The sequence below is a fragment of the Electrona antarctica genome (genome assembly GCF_951216825.1).
Source record: "Electrona antarctica genome assembly, chromosome: 20".
Taxonomy (NCBI): domain Eukaryota; kingdom Metazoa; phylum Chordata; class Actinopteri; order Myctophiformes; family Myctophidae; genus Electrona; species Electrona antarctica.
In genome coordinates, this window is record NC_136801.1 from 39,924,078 (window position 1) to 39,942,506 (window position 18,429).

The 18,429-nt window shown below is 42.8% G+C and overlaps 1 long non-coding RNA gene across 1 annotated transcript; it reads right to left on the bottom strand.

Annotated features, from left to right (window-relative positions):
* Positions 1 to 15,255: 15,255 nt before the first annotated feature.
* On the bottom strand, positions 15,256 to 16,452 carry LOC306912752. The gene is made up of 3 exons (XR_013788439.1): positions 16,094 to 16,452; positions 15,423 to 15,528; positions 15,256 to 15,308 (listed from the first exon to the last, which is right to left on the bottom strand). It is a non-coding gene; the product is annotated as an uncharacterized lncRNA (long non-coding RNA).
* Positions 16,453 to 18,429: the final 1,977 nt, after the last annotated feature.

An 18,429-nucleotide genomic window follows, 5' to 3' on the forward strand; every position in this document is an offset into this window, starting at 1 on the left:
TTTCAGCCCTGATGGAACGTAAACAAACACGCGGATGAGATGGATGGAAGATGTTCCGGGTCGGCACTGGGAGTTGCTCTTAGGAGTTGCTGCCTTAATTTCGCCCCCTGGTGGAGAGGGCGTTGTGTATCCGTTATTACTATGATAATTTATTTAGTAGTAGCCTATGCCAAATTACTTTTGAATACGTCAATAATAATAATAATAATAATAATAATAAGAAGAAGAAGAAGAAGAAGAAGAAGAAGAAGAAGAAGAAGAATCACACCCGTGTGAAGTGAGGGGCGCTCTTACCATCAACTCAAACGTAATACGTATATGTTTTACGTGTAAGTGGTGTAACCTCTATTAATCTAACTATATATAATATATTAAAGTCTAACTCATGTTGCTATGATTAGGTGATGTAATGATGATGTAAAACAAACGGTGTCAAAACAAACATTAAATTATCTTTATTGTTAATGAGATTTAATGTTTGTGTTAGTGACTAAACAAACAAAATTAATTTCTCTTCATTGTCAATGACGTTTTTAAAACAAACATTGAACTAATAAACAAACATTAAACCTGTATATAGGAGGCGCTGGCACCCCTAAAAAAAATAGTAGGCCTAGCTACTATTTTCCCCGAACCCACCTCACCCCTGCCCATTTCACAGGCTGGAATGGCTTAGGGTTGACGACAGAGTACAGCATCTTGCAATGGGTCTGGTCCACAAGATTCTCTACACCACCATGATACCCGGATGTACCTGTCTAAATACTTAATGTCAACAAAGTCCACACCCACAACACCAGAGGGAGTTCAACAAACCATGTGCAACTTAAAATTAATTTCGCTCCTATGCCACCAAAATGTGGAACGCCCTACCAACGGTCATTAAGACATGTAAGTCCCTTGACTCCTTCAAAACCGCCCTCAAAGGGCACCTACGGACAGCTGCAATTCGAAACTGGCTCCCGTAAAATCTGAATTCCCCAACCACCCCTTTTTGTCCCCCCCCTCCCCCCTTTTTACCTCCTTCATGATGATTTCCTGTTTTGGGCTATAATATAGAAGTGTATATCTCGTCTCTAAATGTTATGATGAATTGAAAATGGTGGACCCTCTTGTAAACAAGTGTAATACTTTATGGTGTCGTGTCGTCCACTCACAGTTGACCGTTTTTGTATTGAGTTGTACTTGAAATGTACTGTAATTCTGCAAACTGTTACATACTTCAATCAATCAATCAATCAATCAATCAAAAACTAAAAGGTACATGAGATGGTGAAAATGGTCTTAGTAATGTAGAGTAGCCTATGCATGATGTGAACATGCACGCATTGCACAGTGCATCATTATCAGACTTATGCTTCAACGTCTTAATTGTGTATGCCCAAAGAGTAGATACAGGCTCTATATTATTATTATTAATATTATATATTTAGACCTTAATTCTCAAATGTTTAAGCATGTCCTAATCATGTACTTTACTTTTAAACATTTAACATTTAACGTTTTTTTTACATTATGGAGGAAAAAGAAAGACAATTTATCACTGAGGTGCCCACTCTTCTAACTATATGCGTCAGGCTGCCTTGCCATGCACAATTGCAATTACTGTAACAATTGTTGTTACTAACAACAACAACAATTTACCAACAACATACCAGGGGACAGGGACCAGATGTCAATTGAGCAGTTGAGACGAATGACGAATCTAGTTCATACTAATTATGATTATCCATAATGTATAAATTATGGATAAGTTTCAGGACAGATATAGGAGGGGTCAGAATAAATCATGGACTTAGATGGTTAATCGTCTCAACTTGTGCTTCTATTTAACACATGTATAATTGTAGATAGTTATTGGTTGAAACAGTCCAACAGGTTGAGCTATATCTGCTATAACACAGTAGTGAATGTAGCACGTGTGTAGTCCCTGTGCTTTGTCACAAGATGGGGCACTTTCCTAACTTTCTGTGTGGTGTCATGATCATGTCCTACACATACATGCCTGTCAGAGGGTCAGACAATTCTGCTCTATCAAATCTATATGTTCACATAACTTATGTTCTATACTGAAATATTTGTTTTTCCTCTTTTTTTAATGGAAAGAAAACAAATATATAATATAATTCAACATGGATCAGATTGCCCATATTTGGCCATCAGACAATTGCTATGATGTCAGTCAGCTTTGATGTCAGCAAAGTGACAGGTGGGTCCATATTTGGGCATAATTCTGCTTAACAAATGTATTTGCCATAAAATGGCAGTAATGTCGGGGGCATGTAATCTGGGCACACATGCCGATTTGGGCTGGCATCACACATGTCCATATTTGGCTTCATATATCAACTTGCCTGTCATTCATTGTGTTGACAACGCAGGAGCCTGGCAGATATAAAATACAAAGTTAAAATACTCTGTTCCAATTAGCGTGGAGCTGTGACAGATCAAGTAATGACATACTGCGTATAAATAATTGTGTCAGAAACTGCATCTAACCACTGTCCATTTGCACCTCACATTGAGCCCTTTAGTAACTTTTTGACCATATAGACCTACTGATAGCAGAATCAAAGCAGAAACTTAAACTTTACAATTATGTTTGACCCAAAAGTCGTCAGCGGTGTTGCCTTGGCCGCATCGGCACTTACATCCGGTTACTACATTCACAAAAGAGAAAAGACGCAAATGAGCACTTTCCTGAAGGCCACTGTGGAGGAAATGGACCAGACCTTCGTCAAGGAGAAGAAAGAGTGGGAGGAGGAAAGAAAGCTACACGAGGAGAAGATCAAAGACGTGGAGCAAGAGAGGACGGAGGAGACACTCCGACTGATTAGAGAAAAAGAGGCACTGTCCGAAAAACTAAAACTCCAAGAAAAGGAACTGTTGGCAGACCAAAGAGAGAAACTCCTTCTGATGAGAGCCAAAAAGGCTTTGGTGGAGCAGTTACTCTCCGCGAAACAGGAGTGCAAAGACATAAGGAACGAGATTAAGACAACACGAGACGCCATCCTGCAAATGGAAGAGAAGGTTAAGGCTGCGGAGGAGGAGCGGAACACCGCAGAGGCCAAGAACCTGACGCTGGAAGAGACGATTAAAGAGATGGAGGGAGCGAGGGCGATCATGGAGGAAGAGAGGAAGGCCGCGGACCTCAACCTCCTGCAAATGCAAAAGAGGTTGGAGGAAGTGGAAGCCGAGGAGAAGAGGAACTACCAGGTGATCGTATCCCTCAAGGAAGAGAGGAGGGAGCTGAGGAACAAATGGGACGAGGAGAGACTCCAACTGAACAGAGAGAAAGAGGCGTTGTCACAACAGCTCCTCTCTTCTGCAGAGCAGAAGAAGCAACAGAGAACAAACACGGTTCTGGAGGCGGGGGAGGAGGATTCGGGAGGATCCCCACCCCAAATGATCTCTGCGGAGAAAAATAATGAAAACATGACCAAGATGAGGACGTCAGAGGACAATGTCCTGGCAACGGGAAAGAGGGAGAATGGTTTAACTAGTGAGCACGTGGCGCAGCTCTCGGCTCTGAACTTTCTGGACCCGAACGCGGCAAACAGAGCCCGTTCTATGTCTGAGAACAACAGAATGGCAGCATGTGAACCATGCGAGACCATGCATGTGAGCACGTGACAGAATGGCAGCATGTGAACCATGCGAGACCATGCATGTGAGCACGTGAGAAAGTACAAAATAAGGCAGTATAGTTCTCAACTGATTGCGAACCACGGATCATCAATCCTCCATCCATCCATCTTCAACCGCTTGTCCGTAGTCGGGTCGCGGGGCAGCAGCTCCACCAGAGAGCTCCAGACTTCCCTCTCCAGAGCAACATTAGTGACTTCCTCCCGGGGGATCCCGAGACGTTCCAAGGCCAGTGAGTCTATGTGTTTCCCCCAACTGCACCTTGGTCTGCCCCGGGGTCGCCTCCCAGTGGGACGTGCCTCGAGGATGCCTCTCCGCCCGAGAGGCATCCTAACCAGATGCCCGAACCACCTAAGCTGGCTAACAATCAATCCTGACTAAGAATAAACCTGGCTGGGGAGGAGGTCCAACCTAGCCCTGCTTTTATTCTTCGGATATGCCAGTGTAGAATAACTACTCTTGTAGAGATACACACTTTGCATTTACTGTAAGCTCTGGGAATTCTGCCTGACAACTCATGACTATGTCATACATGTGCCTCTTGAGACAGTATGGACATCGTAGTTAAGCTTGAAGTACTTTTGGAATTGAAGAGCAAGCTCTTAATGACCACTGATATTGATATTGTACTTCATTCCACCCCATCACACAAACACCAGGAGCTTTATCCCTCCACCATCTCACTGCTCCCTACACTCTCACACTCTCTCTCAAAAAACAAAAAACAAAAAAGTTAACCGCTTTCCCACAGTTATCCACAAATCACCGGTTCAAAACCCTTGAAATAGGGCATTCATTTATGAAAAAAAAAAGAAAATATGTAGATGCAATGTTTTTCTGCCTGTCATCTCCCCCCAATAAGAGATACAATACCATCCAAAACTTTTCCATGACTTGTTCATGGAGGACAAGACACAAGATAAGACAAGATAGCTCAAGCAGAGGGGGTAGCTTAAGCAGTGTCGGCTAACCAAGAGGACAAACTAAAACAGTTATCCAGATGGTTGACCTCCTGTCAAACAATGCTACAGAAAGTCTGGATCTGCATATGAATCCAAATTTGGACACGGTTTCAGTGCGATAACACCCCCATTGACTTTTATAAAATTAGAGAAAAATATGAAAAATAATAAAAACATAATAAAATCATCATTTGTGACAAATGGGCTCTATATAACTATTGCTATACTTCCGGGCCCCATCCCTACTCGTTACCGATGACACTAATCTAGGCTCTGTTCCATTTAGTGTGCAGTGGTCCTCAAACTTTTTTAATTTCAAGGGTCCCCCTAACTGAGAGACCCCTTACGGGACCATTTGTTTCCATTCGTACACTATCAGAGTTATAGACCTGTATGGGACCATTTGGATGGGACCATTTGGAACCCATTCAAAGATACTTCAAGGCCCATGGTGTAGCAGAGTGCATGGTTCCACTGAGCCAACATGCACAATAGTAGCACCCTGACTCTGTCCAGAATGGATCAGAGCCTTCCCAACAAGCCAAAGTTATGATGACGTCCTCCGGTGACGTTCAGGACTAGGCCAGATCACAGCCCATATGGGGATGATCTTTACGTCATTTCCAGGACGTCTTCACCAGTTTAAATAATATAGCTTATTCTGGGCCAGATCTGACTAGTTATGATATGACTTAAGTTGATCTGGCCTCTATCGGACTCTCTCTGATTCATCCAGGGACGTCCGACTCCGTCTTAGTGAGTAAAATTTATGTTGGCTGAAATCAGGTGATATTCTGGGTCAGCTGTGACTAGTCTTGGTTTGTCTTGATCTGGCCCCAATCGAGACGTCACTAATTCGTCCAGGTCCTGACCGTGCTTCCTGGGTTAATTATAGTGTCATTGGTAACACCTGTGAAGGAAGGAGCCCAAGTTCTTTCCAAAATGGCATATATGCATAGAGCCCCTTTCGAGATGGTGGACGGAGCATTACAAACGCTCTCCTTTGTATGACTTTGTATTGTGAAAAAGAAACCTGTTCCGGTGATTTGATACGTGGTTAAGCACACAGCATTTGGCAAATTAACTCCAGACTGTTAATACTTAATTCCTTTATGTCTGTCTTGTGCATGTATTCATTTAGATATCAAGTGCTCTCTGCAGCCCCTCCCTCTAAACTGAAAGTCACTTCTAAGTTTCTCTTTCACACTTTGTATATACACTAACTGAACAATTATTTATCTTAATAGATTTTATATCACACACCATATGCATGTACACACACACACACACACACACACACACACACACACACACACACACACACACACACACACACACACACACACACACACACACACACACACACACACACACACACACACATATATACACAAAGAAAAATCATATAAAATAATCACGGTAATGAGCTCAACCCTGTGATATGCCTCACATACCCGCGGCCATTTCAATCATGTTGTCATGTTGTAGTCCTGGTCCAAGTGGCACCAGCTCCCGTCCGCTTCTCATTGTAAATCAATCACACCCGTGTGAAGTGAGGGGCGCTAATATATTAAAGTCTAACTCATGTTGATTAGGTGATGTAAGGGTGATGTAAAACAAACGGTGCCAACACAAACATTAAACGCCATTAACAATAAAGAGACAATATGATGTACAATATGATGTACTTAAGACACGCATAATACTGCCCATAGGACGGTATTATGCGTGTCTTAAGTACCAGGTCTTATTACTTAACTTAAGACCTGTAGGCGTGGTCAATGCCGTTTGGCCACTCAGAATAGCCAAATGGCATTGATCACGCCTCCAGTTCTTAAGACCTGGTACTTAAAGGATCAGTTCGCCACTATAACATGGCCTTTGTCATGCTTTAGTATGACATTCGTTCATGAACAAAATCTAAATATTTTCATTTGGCGAAACAGCGGCTGAGAACGAGTCATGTAACCAGCCGAGGCACGGTAATATCATTTCCTACAATACCCACAGTGCATTGCGCGACATCCGCTCCCGCGAAGCAAAAAAAGCGCGCCGCCCGAGTCCGCCCTTTGTAGCGTGTAGGAGTTTTGAGAGCAAAGTTGGAAGCCGTAGTTGAAGCAGTAGTTGTGATAGAAATAGTAAGTTATACCTTTAGATTTAGACATTTAGTAGTAGTAGTTGTAGCAGCAGTAGTAGGAGTAGTAGTAGGAGTAATAATAATAATAGTAGTAGTATTAGTAGAGGAGACGGAGGAGTAGTATACGGAGGAGGAGGAGGAGGAGACGACGGAGTAGTAAGTTGTACCTTAGATTTAGACATTTAGTAGTAGTAGTAGTAGTAGTAAGTAGGAGTAGTAGTAGTAGACGGAGTAGTAGAAGTAGACGGAGTAGTAGACGGAGTAGTAGGAGTAGGCAAGTAGGAGTAGGCAAGTAGGTGTAGTAGAAGGAGACGGAGGAGTAGTATACGGAGGAGGAGGAGACGGAGTAGTAGTAGTAAGTTGTACCTTAGATTTAGACATTTAGTAGTAGGAGTAGTAGTAGTAGTAGACGGAGTAGTAGAAGTAGACGGAGTAGTAGAAGGAGTAGGCAAGTAGGAGTAGTAGAAGGAGTAGGTGTAGTAGGAGTAGGCTAGTAGTAGCATAGTAAGGACTCGGTGATCAACAGACAACATGCCTATGTTTTGTGTTGTTCCTGGGTGTGACGACCCCAGAAAGAAGAAGAAGGAAGGAGTACTGTCGTATCACCGTTTCCCTAAGTCGGATCGGCGGGAGCTTTGTAAGCAGTGGCTGAGAGCTATTAAAAACCCCCGGTACGACGAGAACACGGATGAAGGCGTTCTCTTCCCTCTTCGCGTGTGTAGTCAGCATTTCACAGAAGATGACTTCACCCGCAATATGTTGGCAGAGTTGATGGACAAGGGAAAACGTAGGAAAGCAAAGACATTGCTGAAGGACGACGCAGTTCCCTCAGTATTCCCCCACCCCCAGCCTGGGGCATCAGCATCCCTGCCCCTCGTCAAGAGAAGCACAACAGAGGTATGATTGCCATACTAAGATGTGTATTAGTAATGTAAAAGCAAAAGCTAGCCACTTGACTCGTGTAATGTAACACTGGTTGTTCTGTGGTTCTAACACGTGTATGTAAATGTACAAGTACCCTACGTGACAAACACTTGTGAAATAACAGTCAATAATATGTTGTATGAATTGATTCTTATACATTCTCTCTTGGGTTAACTTATAGCTGGTAAAATAATAGTGATTAAACTCTTCTTTATTTTGCTAGGACCTCCAGGGGTCCATGGAGAGACCCTCTGCTGACCTGACCCTGGCCAAAAGAAGTAGGAACGAGGTATTTTTGGAGTTAAAATGCTGTAAGCAGCAACCTATGTGTGTATATTATAATGTGCATATATATATATATATATATATATATATATATATATATATATATATAATGTGTAATATACAAGCAAAGGCTAGCCACTTGACTCGTATAGCACTGATTGTGTTGTCAACCTCTTCTCTGTAGAGTCGCCCACCTACAGAGGCTTCAAATGAAGAGGTCCTCTTTAGAGAGGTAAGAAAGTCACTGTTTAAGTGTTTATTAGTGTCTATTTTGAGACCCACTGCCTAAGGGTGTGTAGAATGAACCAGGTAACAGACACTGGCAAATGGCGATTGCATAACCTATGGGTACATATGGTTATTATTGTGATATCTGTAAATGAATTTGACCTATCGAGAGTCTCTGATGCTGACTGTGAGAATGACATTTGAGAATGCTAATAACTTTTTTATTGTTGTTTAGTTTGTAGCTGGAACACCCTCCTCTTCGACACCAGGCACGCCAATCCCATATGGGCTACATATGCTAGGTCAATCTGTAAGTACCAGTTTACTTGTCTCAGTTTGAACTAATTCACATAGACTCTCTGTGTAAATGGGGAATCATGGATAAGTAGCTACGGTAATTGTTTTTCCATTGTACTTGGGAATTGTTGTTATTTTCTACATCAAGCTGCACTACAAACTGTAACTCTTAAAACCGGGAAAGCATCTGTGTAATTTTATGTATTTGCATTGGCTATTAAAATGGCAGATATATGTTATGTATATGTTCAAAAATAGCAGATGTATTTCTGAACCCCTGATTTAGAAGCCATTTGTAGAATCTGCCTCAGATGCGGTTAGAGTGAGACATTATCAACGGCCATTGTTAGTGTGGTCAGTGTGTTAGCTTATTATTTTTTTTGCTCTACACTTTCTTTGTAAATTAGGCTCTTATGGACACCAGTAGCAGCAGTGTTGACCCCAACGATCCACCATATGTCACTGAAGATGACTCAAGCACCACTGCCACCCCAGTTTCATCTCAGGAGGTGAAGGTGGAGGTGAATGGTTGGCAGGAGCCGAAGGTGATCATATACGAGTCCAGGCTCAAAGAGCTTTTTAGGATGTGTCAGGAGTGTGGGAAGCCCATCAACGACACACACGTGACCTATGTCGGGGCACAAATGAAGGTTCGATGGGACTGCCTTGGAGGACACTCTGGTGTCTGGACTTCATCTCCTGAAATCAGAGGCATGCCTGAGGTGAACTTGCTCAGTGCTGCCTCTGTGCTGTTCACAGGGAGCACCATCACAGAATTGGTGGATTGGGCCGCACTAATGAAGCTACATATGATCCAACCCACCACCTTCTATGACGTGCAGAAGTCATACCTCGGTCCTGCCATAGAGGCACAATATACAGCACAGAGGGACGAGATTCTGGCCAGACTCTGTGTTGAAGAGGAGGAGAGGAAAGATGGAACCGGACCATCCATACCAGTCCACCTGTCCGGAGATGGAAGGTGTGTACGAAGAATATAAAGGAAACATCAGAAATAGTAGTACTTGTGTGTAAAATTAGTTTTAGATTCATTGCATTGATTGAACAACATTTTGATTGTTTTGTTTTTTTACTTCATCACCTCAGATGTGACTCACCAGGGTTTTCGGCCAAGTACTGCCATTACACCATGATGCTGGATGGCACACAAGAAATTTTGCAGACTGACCTAGTGCAGGTAATTTAGGTCGTTATTGCATAACGTAATCGACTGTTACTATATATATTTTCCCCGCCCTTCAGCCCTCTAACTTCTTGTGCTTCTTGCAGGTTACAGAAGCCTCCAGTTCAGTGGCCATGGAAGCACTTGGCTTCGAACGGGCACTCAACACGCTCCTAGATGTGGGACTGCAGGTGGAGGTGGTCGCAACTGACCGGTCACCATCGGTGAGGAAGATGATGAGGGAGCAATATCCCGACATCGATCACCAGTTTGATCTCTGGCACACTGTCAAAGGCAAGTGCAAGATAATGTGTAAATGGATTGTGATTCATAATCTCTGATTTGATATTTTCTATGTTGTATTCTATGTTTTGTATTTTTTTGAGGTGATGATTCAGAAAATAAACCCAACATTGTTTTCATATTTAAATTACTATTTCAGGTTTCAATAAGAAGCTGATGGCCAAATCCAGGAAGAAGGGTCGGGGAGAACTGGCTGACTGGTCAAGGTAAGGACAGATGTTCATAAGACACCCATAGCTACACAAACACTCACGTTGAGTAGAGGCAGACATCTGTAGCATGTAGTGTACAGCGGCAAAGTGTTGTCTGAACTTCCAAAAATAGTCAAATTTGCAGATCTACAAGCTCACAGTGCGTCTGTCTTTTTTCCTCTGTAGTATAATAATATGAAAATAATTTATAGTTGCACCGCTTGTGTGTGTGTGTGTGGGGGGGGGGGGGTGTCATAGGGCATTATATCTACGTTTTCAAGCGATCAAATGTACTAAGGTATATTGCCTAAGGGCCGATTCATACTCTTATTTTACCGCTGTTTCGGCGCTGTAGTGCCGAAATGATTTCGGCTCGTCAGAAGTTTTCAGTAGCACCGAAGAGCCGAATTTAGGACGGTCCCCGCCCCCCCCGAACCTCAAATGACGTCACATTGTAGGCTCTACAGGGCCGAACCGACTTTTATTCGGCTCTAAAATAGGAGTATGAATCGGCCCTAACGCTCATGTGTCGCACACTGCAAAGGAGTGTAACTTGTGTATTGTTTCACCAATTAGGTCTCTGAACAACCACATGTGGTTCTGCTCTGCTTCATGCAGTGGCAACACACAGGTATGTGATCATCATATCGTTGCTGTTGGGAGGAAACGACCCTTTACGTCTGTGTTGAAAATATTGAACCAATAGAAAGTAGTACATTCTTTGGATAATTATTTTATAATATTTTTCATTTCCTGTAAAATTAACATATTGGTCACAGAGGTCCATAATTGCATAATGTTTTTGATGCAGGAGCTAAAACGTCGATGGCTGTCCATACTGCACCACGTCCAAGATGTGCACAGCTGGACTGAGGGAGAACAGAGCTACAAGTGCCTCCATCGCCCTCTGATTCCAGAGATGCGGAAGAAAAAAAAATGGCTTTCAATGGACTCCCCGGTATATTATTTAGATACAATTTACTTTTTGTATGTTACTGTGTTAGGGCTATAAAGAAAACTACACACAGTCTGCATTCATAGTTACATCAATGTGATCTCATTTTAAAATATTAGTACTACTCTCTGCAATTATAATGTTGCAACAGAGACATGCGATGACACAAGTAAAAAAAATAAAAAATAAAATAAACGTCTGAATTGTAATTGCAGGTATACCAGGATCTGGAGAAACTTGTCTGTGACAAGCGCCTCCTGAAAGACCTTGATCAGTTGGGCTTATTCAAACATACAGGTAAAATAAAAGCTTCATGACATCGTCATACTGGTGAAAAGTAAATGTAGTGAGTAATGTGAACAACAATATTATATTGTATCCATGCTTACATTATGTGTACATTTTATTATTTTCTTACAGGTGCCTTGGAGGTCTTCCACAGTGCACTATTAAAGTACATGCCCAAGAGACTCCACTTCTCCTACACTGGGATGACAGAACGAGGCATGCTGGCAGTCCTCGAACACAACGAGAACATTGTCAAGAGAAGACAAGCCACCCTTGCCACAGGTTATTGTAATACATTTTCCGGAATGTTGTATGGGACATTTCATACATTTGACTGACTTCTACTCGAGCGAGTTTGTTATAATCTTTCCACCCTTGTTTAGTCAAAATAATACCATCTGTGTGATACTGGAAAGCTACATTTACACAATTGGTATCGCTGCATTCAGTAGAACCACACCTTCTTACATGTGTTATATTGATTTTTCTTTTTAAAGCACTTTGTCTATTTGCACAGCACATGTGCCTTCTTTTCTGTCCATATCATTGTCAGTAGTGTGAAGCTACCGTCCTTCTGTAAAGATCCATGTCTACCTGTCCTATTTATTTTATTTCTAAATGTGACTTAGCTAGGACTTTACAAATAATCTATGTCTTGCTCAATTTCAGGTGGACCCCGCACCAAACAGGCGTTCTGCAAGAGAACAAAGGGGTGGGTTGTGAAGACGGTCTACGAGCCTCACACACACACCTTCCGTCAGAGTCTGGTCAATCATGCCATTTCCCTGAGGCATGATCCAAAGGTGAATTACCAGGTGCTGACGTCATCGATGGAGCGGAAGGCTGTAGCACCAAACATTGCTGCAACACCAAAGCCCCCGAAGGAGCAGGCAATTCTTGCCCACAAGTCGAGATTTGACCCGAGAACCTGAGTCATCCGATGCAGTGCTGCTATTTATACCCCAGTGTCCCATCTAGTGAGTGTGTGTCCCATCTAGTGAGTGTGCATTTCTAGCATTGTAGCAGCAGGCAGGCCCTTTGGTGCTTTACTGCTCAGGGTCATTCTGCTGCCTGCTAGTACCCAAGGGGCCAGTGAGGCGCTCCAACGTTGAAGCACTGGGCCCTAGTGGTAAGAGGAAGGACTGCAGGCGGACTCGTGCTTTAACACGTAGGACCATCACTCCCTACGTCACCCGGACCTCAAATTTGAGGTCCGGAGGAGGTACTTCCGGCAGTCTTCCGGGTGCTTCAAAACGCCACTGAGCAACTTCATCGAAATGAATAGCTTGGGGGTGGGGCTAGTGCTCCAGTTCGATCTCTATCCTTTATATACTCTATGGCTAGTACTCGCTCTCTACTGTAAATGTAACAGAAGCACAAGCAGGTGCTTCACACACACACACACACACACGCACACGTGAACACACAGCTTGATGTCGAGCTGTGAGTCACGCAAAGCTGGCTGTGTTGGGTGTTTTGTGTGAGGTCATTGTGTTCAGAGTGAGACAGGGTGGTTGTGCTCTTGTGCAGTGGTCAACAACAGCAGGCTGTTTACCTCTATGCTTTAATTGTACTGTTCCGCATGTTTCTAATCTACATCATACTGTCCATGCCCAACAGAAACAAACTTTTCAGTATCACCCGTATTGCTTCCAAGATAATCAGACTTCCTACACCCACACTTTCTTATATGAACAATAAGGCCATCACACGGTTAACACTTTCAATATAAAATGACACTTATCATCCCCTGTATCGCTTTTTTAACCACAAAGATACAGAACCTTGCCATGGAAATAGGTCGGATTTATGTTTTAGTAGGAGTTTTGTCCCCTCAGCCATCGCGGCATTAAACAAACTCTGATCGGATGGTTCTGTATACAGTGGGGACCTCATGTATTTGTATTGTCTGTTTTGTGCTCTGTTGTTTTGATGTGGGTGTTTGAACAGATCTGTGAAGACGAATATCCTTCGGGACAATAATGATTATTATTAGCGCTAGCAGCAGGTGGAGCTACAAGAGGCTGCTCATTTAAGATACAAATTGATTTGTTTTATTATTTTTTCCAGAGTAGTCTTATGACAAATATCGATGTCATGTGAGTGACAGCAGCCCTGGTGATCACATGACATTTGTGGAAATGTACATGTTCAAATATTTCACATTGAAAGCTTCCAACTTTTGATCAGATCGCAGCTTTTAACTAAAAATGTAATGTTCCCCAGTATTGTAAATATAAATTGTTTATTTAAACATTTATTTGATTGACTTTCCTGTAATTAATCTCAATGGCTTCTCAAGTCACTTTTCGATGCATACGTACACCATGTATTCTTCTTCCATATAGTCTTCTAAATCTTGACAGTTTTCTGAAAAACCTCATTTGGTTCTCAAACATTTTCATGTTTCATGTTTTTTCATGCAAAAACTTTGTATCACTCGATAATATGTACCAGTACATCTTTATCGCATTTTTAATATCCTGACAGAGGAGAATAAGTTGTAGATAAAACCATTTTAGACTCACCTGTCTGAGCAGGTTTGGGAGTCAACAAGCTAGCTCTCTCTTTTTCTGTGGCTCTCTAAGTTAGTATTCAGCACTTTGTCACTACAACCTTTGGTTTTGAATCGCTCACAGTAATTCACTGTAAAGTAGACTCTTCTTTAATCCCGAAGGATGATAACTTGAAAAATGTAAGTCATTGTTTCTGTCAGTTTGTTTTCTGTAAACACAAGTAGTTAGGTTCTCTCCCTCTTTGTATTAACACATCCAAAAATGACAGACTCTACTGTACTCCAAAGTAAAGGCTATTGAAGCCATTCTAGTATTGACATTTGACAGTTTTTGAACTCCCAACTGCTCTGCTGTACCAGAAAAAATAAAAAAGTCAATGAACCTAAACCAACATTTTAACCAAGGGTTAAAGGGGTTGTTGTAAATTAAATCTGTCTCAAATGTCCCCATAAATAAATTCACATAGTTAGGGGAGCAGGGACTCCCCATACTCACACCTTGACATTGTAAATAATACGATTTTTCACATTTGAAGTAGTTCTTATTCAACACAAGTTGTCATGTCAACGAGAAAAGCAGGGGGGGTCTGAACCTCACTGATTCAGAAAATAAGTCAGGGCCTCAAGGCCCTCTTTATGAGGCATGTTGGTATATAAACTAGTGACATCCATAGTAGACAGTAAATCAGAGTTAGTCGTATTCTGTACCAAATCTAGTCCATTTAAAAAGTCTGTCTTTAATGAAAGACGGGAGGTTGGATACCAATTGTTTGATTTGTAGATCAATATATTTAGACAGCGGCTAAGTCAACGACTGAGTCCCTGCAACTATAGGATGCCCAGGAATGGGCTCCACCAACGTTTTATGTATTTTTGGGAGTGTATAGAAAATCGGCCGAACAGGATGTGTTTGAACCATAAAGTCATGTTCATTTTTCGTAATCAATTGATTGTCCAACGCACCCTTGAGAAACACTTGAATCTCCTGTGCACTTGAATCTGAGTGTACAATAAAACACAAACCTTGAAATCAAATGTATTTTAATTGTAAAAAGTGTGTTCATTGTTAGTGCATAGCAGGCAGGTGGTCTTGCAGGCCACGGAGCTGGAACAGGAGTCATGCTGTGGCAAAGAAGAGGTGGTGAAGGTCAATTCACTGTCTTTGTTCAAGTGTGAAACAGTATAATCTTAAATCTTCTCATGTCCCTTGATGTATATGACTATTTACAGCACAGTTAACTACAGATTTGATCTGACTGTAGAGCACTTTGGTTGACCACTGGTCTTTGTAAAGAGTTTGAGTTGATTTACTCACCATCACAGTCCATGAAAGAGGTCCTCAGCGTCAACGAATCCTCTGTATGTACCATCTGGGCTCGGGTATTTCTGTCTCACCTGGTGAATGGACACGGGAAGAATGGGGTACCTTGATGTTAAATTGGCATGTTTTCCGAAATGTAAAAGGAAAAAATATATAACAATAGTGTGAAGTAATGTAATACATCATACCTGGTTAATTACACACGCTGGCAGAGGAATGCGGTTATGTCTGCCGAGCCGTACCCCTTGTTGTACCCATTCCAGCGTGATTCTATACCCAGCCAAACGATACTGCCTACAGTGAGAAGAGACGAAAAGTTGGAAAGCTGAATGTGTACACTCACACTAACAGTCAGTATGCTACCTGTCAGAGTGTGTGTGTGTGTGTGTGTGTGTGTGCGTGTGTGAGTGTGTGAGTGAGTGAGTGAGTGAGTGAGTGAGAGAGAGAGAGAGAGTAGGTCTACACATGTTATGCCCAACACACACACACACACTTGTCAAAATTCTATTTTTGCAATGGACATATGCTACATTACAATATTACGAGAAACAGATGTAGCCCTAAATACATACTAATAGTGCTGTGGTCCTCAAAGTGTGTTGAGGGACCTTTTTTGTTCCTGGAAGGTGGTCCAAAATGGTCTGTAACTGACTACAACTGGAACCAAATGGACCCGTAGACATAGGGGGTCCTTGTAAATAAAATGAGAACCACTGTAGGCCTACTGGTAGACTCCTAATGTGCCATAGTGTGTGGTAGTAAATCAGTGTCATACAGAAATAAGTTATGATTCCAGTAACGCCAAACTGGGAACACTTTTGCACTGGGTGACACACACACACACACACACACCACTTACTTTTCAGTCAGTGTCCCTCCTGGTCCAGCAGGCTTCGGCTGTCTCTTCCAGTTGATTTTTGGGATCCTAAAGTATGTCCCGAGTACACCGCGATCTAGGTGGGCATGAAAGCTGGTGTGTGTAGTCATACAGACACCAGAGCTTCCCTCTTCTGTGTCAGCATCCAACTCCGCAAAAATAAATTGGGCGCGGGTCCACTCTCTGCAGCACAGCGACTCCGGTTCTGTTGGCATCGCGGGGCAACGTCCACACAGACAGTGAGCATTACTGTTAGCCCTCCTGGGTCTGTCCTCAGCGGCAGCAGTCGCTGCAGCGGTGGCCGCCTCAGCTTCCCTCTGTTCTATGTCCCGCTGCTCCATTTCCTCCTCTGTGTATTCTGGCTCGTACAAATAAGGCTCTACAGTGGATTCTGCCAACATGTTGAAAAACTCCTCGTCGTCCATATAGTCCTCTGCAGCAGCCATAGCCAACAACAACAACAACAACAACAACAACAACGTGTTCCAATACTACTACTACTACTACTACTAAAATAATATAAATACAAGCTACTGATGCTTTGTTTGTTCAAACTGTGCTTCCAACCAAGCTATGCTTCCAACACAAACAATGCTACAGGTGCAACAATGCAACAGCGACGACGAGTCCCGTTCGCTTTTTTTCTGCTAGTACGGGGAGTCTACCTGTCCATAGTACCTGTAGTTCCTGACAGCCTACCGGGTGTCCACCACCTACGTCATTTTTGGACAAATACGTACATGGTGGACAGCTTTGGAAGTGCACCCACGGAGCTACAGAACACCAATCATAATAAACGGGCGCATTTTAGCATATATGCTAATGATTAAAAACACACAGACTAGGTTGAATAGTGGCGAAGTGGTCCTTTAAGACACGCATAATACTGCCCATCGAGTTATCCCTCATCCTGATCGTATACAATTTGTGTCCGACCTTAAAATGAATTGTCTGTTTACTAGGGGGCCGGAGCTGAGACCTTTAACTCAAGGTGCTGTACGTGGCGTTGGAGTTGATAATCTATTCAGCCGATTCGACCGTTATCTCTGCATTGGAACGGCGAAATCATCCGTTATCAGCACGTTTGAAAGGTGCCAAAATGTTGATACTGGCATCCTCACCACATAGCCTGGTCAAGGTTTCCCGCTGGTGGACGTGTCATTTTGGTGCATGGAACTAGGAGCTACTAATATATACTATTCTCTGCCTATCAGGACGTAACTCGGACGCAACGCTCGGCACGGCGACTCGCTCGGCTAGCGCCTCGCTCGGCGGTGCCTCACGTAGCTCATGGCCACCAGACACGGTGCGCCTCCGCCAGGACATCAGTGATAATGACAATGCTACAATCGCAGATAATGACATACTGAAAAGTGAGGATGCCAGTATCAACATTTTGGCACCATTCAAACGTGCTGATAACGGATGATTTTGCCGATTATATACATGATACCAGTCGAATGGGGTGATCTATTCTACATCTTGCCCTTGCTGACAAATTTAGGCTCTCTTCCATTCTGGTCAGAGTCAAGGTGCTGCCTGCTATTGTGCGTGTTGTCTCACTGGAAACACTCTGCTACACCAGTGGGCCTCAAAGTGTCCTTGAGTGGGTTCCAAATGGCCCGTACCGTTCCATTTGTACACTCTCAGTGTTATGGGGGCCCTTGAAATTAAAACAAGTTTGAGAACTACTGTACACTAAATGGAACAGAGCCTTAATTACTAGTGTTACTGGTAACACCTGTGTAGGAAGTCAGAAGAGGCTTTGGAATGTACAGCCATCTCCAGTTATAAAAATGTAATGGTCGGCCTAAATGGTGCATTTTAATATTTTAAATGCTTTACAATGTGCGTTTCATATACCCATTCACACACCCATGGCGGGGGAAACCATGCAAGGTTGACCAACCAGGTCATCGGGAGCAGTTATGGGTTAAATGTTGTTTTGCTCAAGGAAGGATACTTCCATCACTAACCTGTAACCTGTAATCTGATTCCCAAGTGGCCAAAGACAGTTCCCAGACAAACTAGACAAACTGCAGTGTTTGAATTCTCACCTGTGAAAACGTTTTATTTACAGTAAATCTGAATCTGATATTGGTACATTATACAAATGTTGCAATGATCCAGTATAAAGAAGCCTTGCATCATACAATCTTTTGACAGATCAACAAACAAACACGACTGCATTGAGAGACAAACATCTACCGTGGCACCAAAATAATCGAGGGAGTCGTTTTTTTAAATGATACCCCCAGGAGATGGGCGTGGCCTGAATGAGCCCCCAGGAGATGGGCATGGCCTGAATGAGCCCCCAG